The following is an 11665-nucleotide window of genomic DNA, read 5'->3' on the forward strand; positions in this document are numbered from 1 at the left end:
ATGCCATAGTGTGGGAACTTCCTTAGCATCTCCTTATATCGATCCCAAGCCTCACACATAGATTTTCCAGTTTGCTGAGCAAACTGAGTAAGAGCATTCCTGATTGTAGCAGTCTTCGCCATAGGGAAGAATTTAGTGAGAAACTTTTGAGCAAGATCTTCCCAAGTAGTGATAGACCCCGATGGTAGATAATGTAACCAACACTTAGCTTTATCCCTCAGAGAGAATGGGAAGAGTCGCAGTTTAATAGCATCTTCAGTCACACCATTAAACTTGAAAGTGTCACAGATCTCGATAAAATCCCTGATGTGCAAATTGGGGTTTTTTGTAGGAGAACCCTCAAACTGAACTGAGTTCTGTATCATCTGAATCGTGCTTGAAGTGATCTCAAAAGTGTTAGTCGAGATGGCTGGCCTGATGATGCTTGACTGAATATCATTGATCTTAGGCTGAGAATAGTCCATCAAAGCCTTAGGAATTTCTACTTGATCTCCCATTACTACTAAAGCTGGTTCCTCGACTTTCTCTTCTTCTTCTTCTACCTTCTCTTCGTCCTCAAAAACTTCCTTTCGAATCACTACAACTTCTTCCTCGGCTTGATCCAGAGTTCTCTTACGAGCCCGCGAGCGCGTATGCATACACGCTCTCTAGAGTACCTGAAATAAGGCAAGGAAACAGATAAGTAACAATTTCCGAGTCAATTAACTTTAATGAACACTAATGATAAACACATAAACTAAAAATTAACACCGAGTCCCCGGCAGGGGGCCCAAAATTTGTCAGTCGCTAAACACGCGCTAAAATACACGCAAGTATACGTGTTCACAAGTAGTATAAGATTTAGATCAAATTCATTCCCACAGAGACTCTTTGGTTATTTTAAGAATATGCACCTATGCAACAATGATATGGTTATTATCCCATGCTAAGACGATTAACAAATTGGGATTGTTTTAACTAACTTAAGCTAACAATTATAATTAAGAGAATAAGAATAGTTGACTTAATATATATGACAAACATGGGATTCTAACTTCATTAGATACTTCATTCAATAGCCTTTTCGTTCTTAACCTTAACATGTAATGGTGATGACACTAATCAGATAACACGAAACTGATAAATGCCAACTTTCGTTATACGAATACCATACTACCAGACATCCACAAAAGAGATAGAAGCTGAATAGACACCAATTATATTGAGACCCTATATGTCTATAGAATTTGAAAACATAATGCTTTAATGCACAAGTTATCTATCTTAATTACATAGGGCAAGTAAGATGGTTAAAATTACCTACGAATCATGCATAGCAATAACACATGAACCTATGCTAGCATCGCAAGTTCTAAATCCTTAAATTTACTTTCGCTTCATTAAGAATTAACACACTATCTTATAAGTTCACGACGCTCATAAGACGAATACGCACAGCCATTACTAGTTTATCATACAATCACCACGCACTAAGGCATCAAAATAATTCAACTAAAGAAATCCATAAATAAATCTGTTAGAAACCCACGATAATGATTAAACCATTATCAGACTTATCATCAACGTGGGTTCTGATGAAAGCATGGTATAATAAATATAGCCTTTATAAACGAATAATAAACAAAGTACAAAATAAGAGTATAGGTTCAAGAATAATAAAACTAGCATCTAACGTTACAACTTAAACAAAGAATCATAAGTTAAACTAGATCTTCTTCGTCTTGGTTGAATTGTGCTAAAACGGTCTTCTTACGCCTTCTTCTTGTGCTCTCGTGTGTCTCTCCTTAAAAAACGAGCTTATTTATGTATATATAGCAGCCCCATGCAGAATAGAAGACTTTTGGATCAAAAGCCCAATAGAATCAGGATTTCTTTTCTCGACCTAGCGCGGGGGCGCGCTTGACCAGCGCGGGCGCGCTATCACAGCGCGGGCGCGCTAACCTCCTGATGAAAATTCTGACTTCTTCATTTTTCCTTGCTGATTCGAGCCGGTTTTCCAAGAGCTTTTATTCCAACACTTCCCTAACACCAAATTAGCACGAAAACAATGCTAATTCACATGATTACCTGGATAATGCCTGAAAATGCAAAAACACTAGAAAACACATTAAAACACCAACAACTTGAGTACAAATGCACCAATTCAAAGCTTTACAGAGCATAATAAAATGTCATAAATGCCACTCAACATTCATCATCATCATCTCTCTCCCCCCCTCTCTCTCCTCCACTAACTCCGCCAAACACCACTCCTACTATTCTGTCACCACTTGTTCCGCCATTTCTGCTGCCAAAATACTCTCAGACACGCTCTCGAAACTCCAACTAGATCTATTTTTTTCCGATGAAACTCCGATTAATTGAACTCTCATCTAAATCTAGTAACACGGTTTGATTTTTCTTATATTTTCATTATGTGTTAATAATTTTATACAACCTGGTAATTACTTGGTGATTCTATATTGTTGATCGAGTAATTGCCATTAAGTTTTGTTAAGTTTTATGATGGTTGTGTTGATTTTGGTGATTTTGTATAAAGTGGTGTAATGTTTATAGTTTATTTGTGGTGATTTTGTTATGATGTTGGTTGTCGGAGTTGATGAATGAAGCTGGTGGCTGGATCTGGTGGAGAGAAATAGTGGCTGAGTGTGGTGATTTTTGTTGGACGACGGTGATTTTTCATTTTCGGGTGGTGATTTTTTATTTTCCGGTGGTGATTTTTATTTGATGGTGGTGATTTTTTATTTGACGCTAGTGATTTTTTGGTGGTCGTCGGAGGTGGTGGTGGTTGCCGTTGGTGGTGGTGGTGGCAAAAAATGGTGATTGCTGGTTGTTGGAGGTGGTGGTGGGTGGTAAGTAGAAAGAAGAAGATGGAAAAGATGATTAGATTTAAAATGAATCGTCTATATTAAAAATAGATTTAATTTTTTATGGTTGAGATTATATCTAATATCTCATTAAAAAAAGATTCTCAATAGAGTAAGACCATATATATTATATATATTTATACGTGAATAGTGGCGGATTTAACTATGAGAAGTCCCAAAAAGCCACCGGAAAGTTCTTATTAGCTTATATGGGGATGACCATTCGGTCGGTTCGATTAGAAAATGAACCAAACCGAGAAAACTGAAAATCGAAATTCTTAACTTTTTCAAACCGAAATGAACCAAAATATGCTTACAAACTGAACCAAAATATTATGATCGATTCGGTTTGATAAAATCTAAAATTCTGAACTACAATTATCAATTTTCGAAGTGTAAAAGATGTATTAGTGAAGAAACTATTTATTAAATTATAAAGTCAAATTTAAATATTAAAGAAAAAATGCTGTACAAGATCAGTCCCTAAGAGTAGATTAAAAGTCTCCCAGTGAAGCTCACCATCTGGTGATTTATAAAAGAAACAATCTGATCAATATTCAATCTCATCCCATTTAAACTAGGAGAACATTTGAAATAGGGAGAAATGTACATGATTAAAAAAGAAACGTTTACCTACAAATGAACCCACAAGACTGAGTACATGTAATCCGTAGAAGCATACCCGGAAACAGGAGTTTGTGTTTGTTGAAACTGAACGACGACTATTTTTTTTGGTCTGGTATGCGTATGTCCGTATGTGGGAGTTTATATTTAGAAATAGATTCATTTAGGATTTAGTATTAGGAATGTTATATTATAGTCTATAGATAAAGTATAATTCAAATATATATTATATATACATTTCGGTTAATTCGGTTTTAAACCAACCGATACTCTGGGAAATTGAACCAAAATGATATTATGTTAGTTCACTCACACTATAGAAGGGGGTTGAATACAGTGTTTACTACAATCAAATCGAATATAAGAACTCAAGTAACAAAACACAGATTTTATTGAACATAATAAACTCTGTTACAAAGAACTGTTCTCTCTCAGTGATGACACGAGAGCTTCTAGGGTTACAATGAATAATAATCTCGATTAAGATAACACATATAGTGTAAACCCTATGTCTGTGTTTATATACTACACAGTTACAAGATAATCTTCTAATTGATATCGAATATAATTCTGCTTCCTAATATATAATCAACTAGTTATCTTTTCTTCCAAGTATTCTATTCTTCATAGAATTCTTCTCCGTGCATATCTCTTCTTATGTTTGTTTTGATCTTCTTTCCTTTCAATCAGCCGCCTTCCTTATCTGAAAGCCTCCTTAAGTCCTGATATTATCTCCTGATAAATATCTCCTGATAACTTAAGTTCTGACAACTTAAGTTCTGATATCTTAAGTCCTGACTTCAGTATAAGTACTGATTTCCAGTTAAGTACTGATTTGTCCTGTTAAGTAAGATCTGAAAACTAAACACAAATCATATTAGTCATGACATCACAAATATATCTAACAATTATCTCCCCCAACTTGTAAATTAGCATAATATACAAGTTCAACAGATATTTGATGATGTCAAAAACATTAAGTACAAATGCATGAGAATTTGACTAGATAACTACAACTTACAGTCCTTATAGCTTTACCATCCTCAAAGTTTGATATCAGCTTCTGCCTGTATATCCTTCAGAATCTAAGCAGTTGTAGATCTTTGACTTGGCTTCAATTTCTGATCTCTTTGATATCAGGAGTTGTTCTGAGATAGTTCTTCAACAGACATCTCTCAACATATTCAAGTTCATTGACCATCCTCCTTTTAGCATTTTTCAATTCAACTGTATCTTCACCAGTTTGAAAGATAGCAGCCCTGAGATCATTTATTTTAGCTTTCCTTATATCCTGATCTAGTCTGATGATATAGGCTTTATTAGACTCTAGATTGAATTCAAGTCCCTTAATACCAGAAAATGTAGTGATGATTTTAGCAGTATTAGGCTTCATTTCAACAATTTCTCCACTATGAGATATGTACTTAGGACAATATGGGCTGTCAGACTTTACAGAGTAAAGCTTCTTCTGCCTTTGAATATTTGATTTTAAACAACCTACATCACCATCTGTTGATCTATTTTTCACTTGAAGTAGAAATAGAACATGTTCCAGTTCTTTAAAATACTTCAATGAAATAGCATTCTCCCTGATCTGGAATACCCTCCCATCTGTCATAAAGTATAACATGATATCTTCTTTCAAAACAGAGTGGTAAACCATTTGTACAGATTCAAGTTAATTCGATCTCTCAGGAGTTGCTCCTACTCCTGGTTCACTTAAGGAAGTTGGATCATTGGTAGTATTGTGTACTCTCTTCTCTTTAGAACTACCCAATCCTGATTTGTCTCTTGCTTCCTTTTCTGTAACAACTCTTTCTTCAAAACCACTTGATGTAGTCTTCAAAGGTTGAGTCTGTTGAGCTTTGGTGAATCCTGGTAGTAGTATCTTTGAAAGTTTAACATGAGCAATGTCTGAGGTTTCCTTTCCTTTATCTTCTGATATCAAGCCAACTTGAGCTATGTCATAGGTTGCTTGCCTTATTGTCATATCAGAACTTACTACATCTTGACTCTGAACAACTTGAGCCATGTCAGAGGTTGGTTAAGAAATCTTCCTTTTCATCAGAGTAAGACTAGCATCTTCTTCATCAATTATTTCTTCATCCATGATTGGAACATATACCTTTACAGGTTCATCAATTTTTTCTTTGCCCTTGGATCTTGGATCTACCTCCACTTGTGATTTGGCTTTGGTTGCCTCAGAATTTGTCCTCTCCTTAATCACAATATCCTTAGGTTTTGGAAGTTTCTTTTCAACAACAGAAGCTTTAGACTTGGAGTTGACATTTTCTGCTTTAAGTCTAGCTTCTTCTTCCTTTAGAATTTCAAAGTCCATTCCTGGATTTTCTTTGAGAAATAATCTCTTTGAAATTTCTTTATCAAGCTCCAGATGTCCAGTAGAACTTATCCTTTTACCAGTATCAGAACTTATTCTTCTCCCAATATCAGAACTTATTCTTTGTGTAGAAATTTCAGTTGTCCTTGATGAAGAACATTTACCTTGACCATGACCTCTACTCTTTTCAGAGTTTCCCTGGTCATCATTTCCATCATCCTTACCCTTCAGTGGTTGAGTAGATTTGCATTTAGACTTAATCACTTTCTCCCCCTTTTTGGCATCAGTAGGTAAAAGAAGAGAGATAAGCAATTCCACTGAGGATTGGATCTTATTGAGCTGAGTTTGCTGATAAGCTTGATTCTTTAGAATTTCAGAAATCTGATCTTGTTGCTTCTCCTGAGTCTTTTCAATATACCCAATTCGGTCAAAGGCTAGCTTGAAAAATCTATTCTTTTACAATTTTATATTCATATCTTGCTGGATCAGAGATTCTTGAATTTTATTCACCTTGTCATGAGTTATTGAGTGTTGACCTTTAAGGTGCCTTGTACTCATTGCAGTAACTCTCAGCTGTGCCTTGAAATCATCATTTATCAGCATTTCATCAGCTTTGGCCAGGTTCTCAGCAAGAATTTTTTCAGTAGGAACAAAACTAACTGTGTTCCATTCCTTAGTCCACTCCTTTCCTCTAGGAGTTTCACTCCAAGGTACTGGTGCATCCCCTCTAACAAACTTCTTGATCAAATCATCTTTATTAACTGTTTGTTGAGGTGCATGTCCTGATGGACCAGCTACATCATCATCTACATTTGTAGCAGCTTCACCAGTAATTTCAGCATTGTCAGCATTAGAACTTACAAAGTCTGCAGTATCAACATCCTCTGATAAAATAACAGTATGTGAGGCAATAGAGACTTCAACATCATCCTCTAAATTCTGATCTGCAACTAAGTTCTGATCAACATCCAAATTTTGATGCCCACCTAAATTCTGATCTTCATTATCTAGATTCAGAACTGGTGTTGATGGAATATCTGCATTGAAATCAGCATCCAAAAGTGGTGTTGTTGGTGGAGTGAGTTGAGTTGGTGGAGCTTCCAAGTACGGAACCTCGGGCACAATCAAGTTATGAATATCAATTTCAGCACTTAAACCCGGGTCTTCAACATGTACTGGATTAATGATAGGAGACACAGGAGGTGTAGACACTTGCTCTGGAATATCCTCTTGCTCTTGAATAAGAGACTTTGGAGCTTGAGTAAAGTCTGATTCAGCTGTGGGAAGTAATTCAATGACTATAGGTTATGTTGGGATCAGAGATTTCTGACCCCCTTCCTTAGCTGCTTCTTCCAGAACTTCTTCAAAGTGTGATGATACACTTACAACCCTCCTGGCTCTTTGCTTTTTAAGTCTCTTTGCTGAAGGTGAGACTTTGGGAGCTTCATCATCAGAATTTAGCTTTCTAAGCCTTTTGAGGGGCCTAAAACTCCCAGTTTCAGTATCTTTCTGAGAAGAGATCTTCTCAGCTTCTTCAACAACAGGTTCTGATATTGGAACATGTTCCTCATTATCTGACTCATCTCTCAGAACAATTCTCCTTCTCTTCTGTTGAGACTGAGGTACTATCTTAGTCCTCTTGGGTTTTGAAGATGAAGGCTTCACAGGATGTCTGAAGGTTGAGGTTGAGATGACTGTGTTGGTTTGTAATATGTCCTGATGGAGGGTTGAGTTGGTTGAGGTTGAGAAGTTTGAGGTTGGTGAGAGATGGTATGTTCTGATGGCTGTTGTGTTGGCTGTGATGTGTTGGTGGGTTGGACATCAGGGTAAACAGATGTGTAAGTTTATGGATCAGCATTAACCAAGATTTGTTTTACTGACTGAGGAATCTGTAAGGGTCTCAACACTTGTTTCTTATTGTCAGCATGTAACAGATCATTAAAAGCCTTTTTTGCAAGCTTAAAGGGTGGAATTAAATCACTGGCTAGTGGGGTCTCATCAGCACAACAAAAAGTATATATAAGATGACAGAATCTAGCAAAGTATACTACATTCATATCCTCTATCATCTTATCCCCTATGAAACTTAGCACATCACTTGCAAAATCAAAATGAGTTTGATGAATAAGGGCATACCCGATTTGCTGACTCATGATGGGAATATCATCAAAGTTAGAGCATTTATTGGCGAATTCCTTTGTGATACAATCAAAGAAAAATCTCCATTCCTTTATGATATTTAATCTTTTCAGTTGACCCATCTTTCCCAAACTTTTCTCATAGCCCAGATTGGCCATAAGCTGCTGTAAAATAGGATCCTCCACTGTTGAGAATGTGCAACCTTCAGGTAAATGGAGAGCTTTACGAACTGCTCCAAGAGTAACCACATGCTCGACATCTCCTGATGTGAAAACAATACTTGGAGTACCAGTAGCACCACCATCATCAAAAAGTAGTTCACCAAAATGTCAGCACTTATTTGCTAGAAATAGTTTGAGGTTGGGTCAAAGCATACCCAATCTCACTATTTGCTAATAAATCTTGCACAAAGTGCAGATCTGATGGAGCTTCAGCCTTGTTCAGGATTGCAGCATAGTTATTTGGTACAAACTTGGCTCCATCAACAATTAAATCCGTGGACGCCATCAGAAATAAGTGAGAAATTCATTTTCCTGAAAGGTGTTTGATGAAATGTCTCTATAGAAAACCGTCAGAAAATGTGAGAGAGAATAAGAAAAGAGAGAGAGTGAGTAGAATAAAAATGAAAATAAAAGATTTGAAAATCTTTTATCTCTTTTACTTAGACACCCCACGTGACAACAGTTAATGAGAAGTGGAACAGACCTTTACACCTATCAGCCATGCAGCAGTTAAGGCAAAAGTTAATGGGCACGGTAAATAAGTAATGATTACATTACACGTTCAGTTTTTTAAAAAACAGTTCCCACTAAACAAATGATTATTACTACTTTATCTCACATAAACCAATATTCTGAGAAAATATGATCGTTCAAGTAATGACCAAAAATAAACCAAGTAAATAAATACTGCCACATTAGCATCAGAACTTGATTATTATCAGAATTTAAAAGTCATCAGAATATGGCTCCTTAACTCGAAAAGTGAATGTTTATTTCTGTAATTCTTCACACAAATACTGATATGAGTACATCAGAACTTAATCATCAGAACTTCCATCAGAACTTGTCCTCAGAATTTATGCAACTGATACTTAGACTGTTCATCTAAACCAACATTTATCACCACAGTAATTTTTCATCATTCAGATGGAGTGTAAGTGTGTGCATTAAGCTAAATATCAGACAAAGAGTAAAGTCTAATTCACTTCAGTACATCTTAGAAATAAGGCATAACTAAGAACTTTGCTCAAAATTTGTCATTATTCTGAAGTCTACTATAGAATGAGTTCATGCATGAGTCCACCTCAACTATTTTGTGCTCATTTTATGCATCTTTTGAAATTCCTTTTTACAGTGGCTTCTCAGTGTAAGTGAGTCACGACTGCTTATCAGAATTTATGCTATTATCAGAGTATTTCTCCAGTAATCATAGAATGTGAAAAGTCACCAAGAAAATTTTATTTTGCTTTTCTAATGCATATTACTTAATACCAGCAATGCACTTGGGTCTTCCCTTCCACTTTTTTACTCTAGATCTCAAAGGAGTACCTGATATTTATTTCTTTTCTTTTTCTTTTTCTTTTGATAAGTGAGGCTTATCAGCACTTAGTACATCCATCAGATTTACTAACATCAGAACTTAACAGATAAGAAGCACTATTCTAGTTTTTGACTTAGTAATAAGATACACAAAGTAAACTTTAACCAAGCTCAATATTAGAATCTGCTTGTGTTAAAAGATTTCCACATAAACAATTACTTCAAACATGGGATCATTAGTATATTAAAGACTACTAGGTCAACATCTAGCACAGTTATCCTCATTGGATTGAATAGTCACAGAAACATTCATATCACTATCAGAGTTTAAAAATTCACATCAGACAACAATCAGCACTTAGAAAATTTCAATTTTAAGCACAGAATACACAAAGATAGTAATATCTGTAAATACTGATCATAAAGTCTGATGTATCAGAACATAAACTAAGCAGATTTAGAGGAAGAACCTGAAACTATTCCAAGTTCATTTACTAATCTTGTAAAAGTAGCTTCACACAATGGTTTTGTGAAGATATCTGCTAGTTGTTGATCTGTTAAAAACAAAATGCAATTCCACTGTACCTTCATCCACATGTTCCCTTATAAAGTGGAACCTAATGCTGATGTGCTTTGTCATTGAGTGTTGAACTGGATTACCTGTCATAGCAATAGCACTTTGATTATCACAGTAAATAGGGATTTTAGAATATGTTAACCCATAATCTAGTAACTGATTCTTCATCCAAAAAATCTGTGCACAACAGCTTCCTGCAGTAATGTATTCTGCTTCTGCAGTTGATGGAAATTGACTTCTATTTCTTGCTAAACCAAGAAACTAATCTGCCTCCAAGAAATTGGCAGCTTCCACTTGTGCTTTTTCTGTCAATTCTGCATCCCGCAAAAACTGCATCTGAGTAACCTATTAGCTTAAAGTCTGATTCTCTAGGATACCACAATCCCAGATCAGCTGTACCCTTAAGGTACTTGAAAATTCTTTTCACAGCTGTCAAGTGAGGTTCTCTTGGATCTGCATGAAATCTTGCACAAAGACAGGTAGTATACATGATATCAGGTCTACTTGTAGTTAGATAGAGTAGTGAGCCAATTATACCTCTGTAATCAGTAATATCTACTGATGTACCACTTGTTAGGTCACACACACTGTAGAAGGGGGTTGAATACAGTGTTTACTACAATCAAATCGAATATAAGAACTCAAGTAACAAAACAAAGATTTTATTCAACACAATAAACCCTGTTACAAAGAACTGTTCTCTCTCAGTGATGAACACATTATCATGAGAGCTGCTAGCGTTACAATGAATAATAATCTCGATTAAGATAACACATATAGTGTAAACCCTATGTCTGTGTTTATATACTATATAATTATAAGATAATCTTCTAATTGATATCGAATATAATTCTGCTTCCTAATATATATCAACTAGTTATCTTTTCTTCCAAGTATTATATTCTTCATAGAATTCTTCTCCATGCATATCTCTTCGTATGTTTTTTTTGATCTTCTTTCCTTTCAATCAGTCGCCTTCCTTATCTGAAAGCCTCCTTAAGTCCTTATATTATCTCCTGATAAATATCTCCTAATAACTTAAGTTCTGACAACTTAAGTTCTGATATCTTAAGTCCTGACTTCAGTATAAGTACTGATTTCCAGTTAAGTACTGATTTGTCCTGTTAAGTAAGATCTGAAAACTAAACACAAATCATATTAGTCATGACATCACAAATATATCTAACAATTATCTCCCCCAACTTGCAAATTAGCATAATATACAAGTTCAACAGATATTTGATGATGTCAAAAATATTAAGTACAAATGCATGAGAATTTGACTAGATAACTACAACTTACAGTCCTTATAGCTTTACCATCCTCAAAGTTTGATATCAGCTTCAGCCTGTATATCCTTCAGAATCTAAGCAGTTGTAGATCTTTGACTTGGCTTCAATTTCTGATCTTTTTGATATCAGGAGTTGTTTTAAGATAGTTCTTCAATAGACATCTCTCAGTATATTCAAGTTCATTGACCATCCTCCTTTTAGCATTTTTTAATTCAACTGTATCTTCACCAGTTTGAAAGATAGCAGCCCTAAGATCATTTATTTTAGCTTTTCTTATATCCTTATCC

At 35.4% G+C, this 11665-nt stretch overlaps 1 non-coding gene across 1 annotated transcript; it reads left to right on the forward strand.

Moving 5' to 3' along the window:
- LOC141699434 (small nucleolar RNA R71) lies at positions 1-107 on the forward strand. The gene has a single exon (XR_012565897.1). It is a non-coding gene; the product is annotated as a small nucleolar RNA R71 (small nucleolar RNA).
- Positions 108-11665: the final 11558 nt, after the last annotated feature.

Source organism: Apium graveolens, chromosome 11 (assembly GCF_009905375.1).
Source record: "Apium graveolens cultivar Ventura chromosome 11, ASM990537v1, whole genome shotgun sequence".
NCBI classification, from domain to species: Eukaryota; Viridiplantae; Streptophyta; class Magnoliopsida; order Apiales; family Apiaceae; genus Apium; species Apium graveolens.